Raw genomic sequence first — 5164 nt, forward strand, 5'->3', positions numbered from 1 at the left:
CCCCCCCGCCCCACCCCCGTCAGACCCCAGCACCTTTCTTTCCTCCGGAAGGTACGTGAATGCTCTTGTCACTCGAACCCGCTCCCGCGAGCGGGAATGTGAGGGAATCTCGGCTCATTTTTCATGGAAACAGGGGGTCCCTTCTAATCCCCTCCGTGCGTCGGTACGAAAGGAGGGTGACCCAGAACAAATCTTCTTTTTATCTTTTTCAAAGCACATGCACGATCCCTTCCCAAAACAGATAAAGGAATAATCTTTAACCTTAACTTTTTTGGAGCTACTGTGCAGATTCATTACAGAAATTTGCTACAGGACCCCTTAACCCTTAACCTTCCCCCCAAAATAGGGGAAAAACTAAAACGCTGACCAAAAGAAGAGAATAAGCAGTGGGTTGTTCTGAAACTGATAAACAACTTAAAGGTAAGAAAAGAATCATCCCTTCACTAACCTAACCCGGCCACCACCTCTTCTCCAGCCTTCTGCACCACCCACCCTTACCAAATCCTAGGTCAGACTCTGGAAGAGGGAAATTGTGGGGGTATTGAGGGCTGTGCAATAATTTTGTTTACAAATGCCTCCTGTTTGATCTTGCCCAGCCTCTAGGGCTAACGTCACAACCAAACACAAAAGATAGTCAGAAGGGAAATAGGAAAAGAGAAAATTTTCTAAATCTCTTTGGTCCCCCAGATTCCCAACTACAGTGTTTTTGTTTGTTTGCTTGTTTGTTTCTTCTGGGTGCTGTGCTAGAATGAGCAAGGACTTTGATGCCAGGCAGATCCTGATGCCATTGGTTCCAGTTACATCCTGAATGGTTTTACGACCCTGGCAAGTTACGTAATATTTCGAACCTCTGTTTTCTCCTGCCCGCCTCCTGCTTGTGAAGGTTATCGATGAAAGGACTGGCCTACAGCTCCAATTTGTGTTGACTCCAGAACGACCTAACACAACATCATTCTTCATCTTGATTTGTACCCATTTGTTTTTGTTTGTCCCACCTCACTCCCCCTACCGTGTGTGTGTGTGTGTGTGTGTGTGTGTGTGTGTGTGTGTGTGTCCTGGTCTGAGTGAAATGTTCCTAAATCTCACTAATGCATTTATATAATCCTCCACTGAAGAAGAGAGCCTAATACACTGGATACTTTGACATTCTACTGCATAGGCAGGCATCAAAATAGAATCACTGCATTTTCTGCATGAAAATATTATAAACAATCTTTCCTTACCTTAGATTATAGCGTAATAGTAACAGATCGTGAGAAAATTACACGAGGACTTCAGGAACTGTTCAAGTAATAACTGAGCAGCCACCCCAGAAATATAACCTAGCAGTTCTCCTCTCATCAATGAAAGCTGTTCCTGCACAGCCCCAAGTCTTCCTTTGCCACATTCTGAGTCACACCACAGAGAAAAAAACCACTATCCCCATTTTGTAACGACAGAAAAGGGCTCAGAGGAAACTCTGATTCATCCTCACATCTCCATGAGTCTAGTGCCTTGGTACCACCATTTTCCTTGTGAAGTATATCCAACCAAAGGAAACGCTGGAAGTAGACTGTGATTCCTCCAGTCTCCCATCTGATAACAGTCCTTTGTGAAATATTAAGAAAACATGCTTCGAGTAAGTTACTATTGATAAAATTTGCTATCTGGAATTGGGCCCTTTAATTCAGATCAGTTTGCCAACCTGGCATTCGCCCGGCCCTTTCCAAGCCTAGCTCACTAACACTGCAGAAAAGCCTGCATGTGTTTATGAATAATCATGACATCTAGGGTGGAGCTACTACGTGAGGATGATTCATTTGTTCCCAGAACCAGTTTCTTCTTGCCTCACACCTTCTTCCCTCCTTTTCAAACTCTGTTGCTGATGGAGGCTGCTTGATAGGAGTTTGATTGAAATCTTTTTGTCATATGCTGGCCAGATGGCCCAGTGGGTAAAGGGCCAAGCTGGTGATCTGAACTCCATCTCTGGAACCCATATAGTAGAAGAAGAGAACCGGCTACCACAGGAGGCTTGCGTGTACCCACACAGTCAATCAATCAGCAAATAAAAAAAAAAATCCTGGTGTCTGCTACCATTCCATCCATGGCTATATTCCCATCTTCTTACTCATTTGGTTCTCTTCTGTTCCTGGCCTGTCTCTGACCCACTTCCTTCCTCCTTCCAAATTGTTTTGGTTATCCCACTCCCAATTTTGTATTGATTTCCACCACTCTGCCATCACTTTAAAATATATCCATAATTCCTCTTCTGGTAGAATTCCCCGCTTTTGTCTTCATACCATCAGCTTCCTTTAGAAAGCCAGTGTGCTAAGAATGTTTTCCAGGGAGTTTAGGTTCATCCCTGTTAGAATTTCCTTTGCTCTTTAAGCTTAAGGTTTATTTCAAAGGCTAAGCAAAAGGATCACTATTGTTCAGGAGTTTGGAGCCCAACATAGGCAATACACAATAGTCCCATCTCAAACTTTTCAAGCAGAAGAGCAGAGATACCAATGACGTCATCATCTATCAGGTGCCTAGTCCAAATTCTGGGGATCATATTTAATTGTTATCACTACTGGACACAAAGCCAAACAAATTTTGCTTCTTGGTTTTTTTGTTTTTGTCTTGTTTTGTTTTTATTACTCTCCTCCCCTCCAACTCGGTGCTGCCCCTTTGGTCTAGAATACTTGGTGAAGAAATTAGAGGTTTACTGAAGGGAAGAGGGAAGGGAAGGAAGAAGAATAAATATTTTTTATTTGTGTACAAGCGTATATAGTATATAAATTTTGTTGAAAATGAAACATAAAACCCCATCTGTGTTTGTTTTAGCCCTGTACTTTCTCAACCTACAGCTAAGCCACTAAGATGGCATAGCAAGCTCCCAGGTGCCCCCAGGTTCCTTCTTCAGTTTAGGATGCTTAACAGACTTCTGGCTTGCTCTGGGGCTTGTCAGTTCTACAAGACACTGGGATTTCAGGTGTGATTCTGGGCAGCATTTGATGAGGGAAGAAGGATGTGAGCGATCACAGCTGTCGGCAGTAGGCTAGGTTCCGTTCTGGGCTACACATCTCAAAGGGAATTCTTATTTTAGCTCCTGAAAATTGAAGGCAAGGCTTAAAAAGTCACTGAGCAGGTATGATGTAGGCTAACTAGTTCAGCCTAACAATACCCATGCTGAGACCAATTTTAGGGATATAGAGCGGATTAAAACACAGCACTTGTCCCACAGGCTCACAATCTTATAAGAGAGACATACAAGTAAATATGTTTTGACCTTGTATTGATAGTCACTTTAAAAAGAACAAAGCAGCCTGCAAGATGGCTCAGTGGGTAAGTGTGCTCACCTGCAAGCCTGATGATCTGGGACCCACATGGTAGAAGAGCAGAACTGAATCCTCCAAGTTATTCCTTGACCTGCACAGGGTCTAACCTCCGCACAAGTGCAATCATTCAAAGAAGCAACCATATGTATAAAGATATATATAATACATATATGAGGTATGTTTTATTATATAATAAATTAATATAAAAATATTTATATGTGAGAGATATAAAATGTTGTTGGCACAAAAATATGAGGATAACTTAAAATGAATTAAGTAAATTATATTATCTCCACAAAAATATTGTGTATCCACTAATCTTTTTGTTTGTTTGGTTTTTGTTTTCAAGTTTCTCAGTAGCTTTGGAGTCTGTCCAGGAACTCACTCTGTAGACCAGGCTGGCTTCAAACTCACAGAGATCTGGCCTGTCTCTGCCTTCTGAGTTCTGGGGTTAAAGGCGTGCGCCACCATCTCCTAGCCATTAAACCTTTTCTTTAATACATATGTGTGTGCCTGTGTGGGTTTATGTGCACCATATACATACAGGTTTCCAAGAAGGCCAGAGAGCATCAAATCACCTGTACCTGGATTTATAGATGGCTGTTAAGAACCTCAGGTAGGTGCTAGGAACTGAACCCTGGTCCTCTGCAAGAGCAGTGAGCATCTCTCCAGCCTCCAGTAATTATCTTCAAATTGTTTTAGATGATATTGAAAACTGCTCATGATTCAGTACCAAAGTAATAAAAGTATAAAGTAAAAAAGAATGTTGTATGGTTCCAGTTGTTTTTTTGGTTTTTTTTCTGATTTTCGAGACAGGGTTTCTCTGTAGTTTTTGGTGCCTGTCCTGGATCTAGCTCTTGTAGATCAGGCTGGCCTCGAACTCACGGAGATTCACCTGCCTCTGTCTCCCAAATGTTGGGATTAAAGGCACGTGCCACCACCACCCGGCCCAATTGTTTTTCATATTTGCATAAATCAAGTGCAGTTGAAGACTGATTTCATTATTTCTAATAAGTGTGTCAATGTGTGTGCCTGTGTGCCAGTATATACACGGGATTGCAGGTGCCCTCCTAGGTCAGAGGTTTCAGATCTGTTGGGGAAGTGGTTGTGAGCCAATGCCATTTGTGCTAGGAACCAAATCACATCCTCTGCAAGATCAGTACAAACTCTTAACTACTGAGCCATCTCAACAGTACCAATGTACATATATTTAGAAGGTAATAATTAAAATGTTATATGCTTATGGGAATTTCTTACTTTATAATTTGGAATAATTTCAGATTTAAATGATTGCAAAAAAAATAGTACCCCCAAATCTCATGTATGTGTCACCCGTATCCACATTTGCTTTAGCATACTCTTATTTTCTCTTTTTTTCTATCTCAATAAGAGATAGATATACATATAATATGTACATCTATTATATATAAGATACATATGTAGATGTATATATGATATATATTGCTTTTAATTTTTAATTTTTTGAATTCTAATTATGCCAGGCAGTGGTGGTACACACCTCTAATCCCAACACTCTAGAGGCAAAGGAAGGTAGATGTCTGTGAGTTCAAGTCCAGCCTGGTATACAGAGTACCAGGACAGTCAGAGCTACACAGAGAAACCCTGTCTACAAACCCCTCCCCTCAAATCATGACCTCTTTTTCTTTAGTTGTTATTGTTACATATACATAAACATATGTAGGAATAAACTGCTCAGTCCGTTAGTGTTACTTATGTGTATATGATGTTAGGACTGGCCACTTGGGTCTGAATAACCAGTTAGGAGACCCATCCCTGGGGAATAACCAGTTAGGAGACCCATCCCTGGGGAATAACCAGTTAGGAGACCCATCCCTGGGGAA

General features: G+C 41.4%; 1 protein-coding gene and 1 long non-coding RNA gene across 2 annotated transcripts in view; one reads left to right on the forward strand and one right to left on the reverse strand.

The window, feature by feature from the left end:
• Window positions 1-93, reverse strand: part of Zfyve9 (zinc finger FYVE-type containing 9) — a 147038-nt gene extending 146945 nt beyond the window's left edge. Inside the window, exon 1 of the mRNA XM_026781976.1 lies at window positions 34-93. The gene's annotated coding sequence lies outside the window, so the exon portion shown is untranslated. The remainder of the gene's footprint in view (window positions 1-33) is intronic.
• The window catches only part of LOC113456639, a 13315-nt gene continuing 8151 nt past the window's right edge, over window positions 1-5164 (forward strand). Inside the window, exons 1-2 of the long non-coding RNA XR_003377393.1 lie at window positions 1-51; window positions 347-420. This is a non-coding gene — a long non-coding RNA (uncharacterized LOC113456639). The remainder of the gene's footprint in view (window positions 52-346; window positions 421-5164) is intronic.

Source organism: Microtus ochrogaster, chromosome 10, assembly GCF_000317375.1.
Source record: "Microtus ochrogaster isolate Prairie Vole_2 chromosome 10, MicOch1.0, whole genome shotgun sequence".
NCBI classification, from domain to species: Eukaryota; Metazoa; Chordata; class Mammalia; order Rodentia; family Cricetidae; genus Microtus; species Microtus ochrogaster.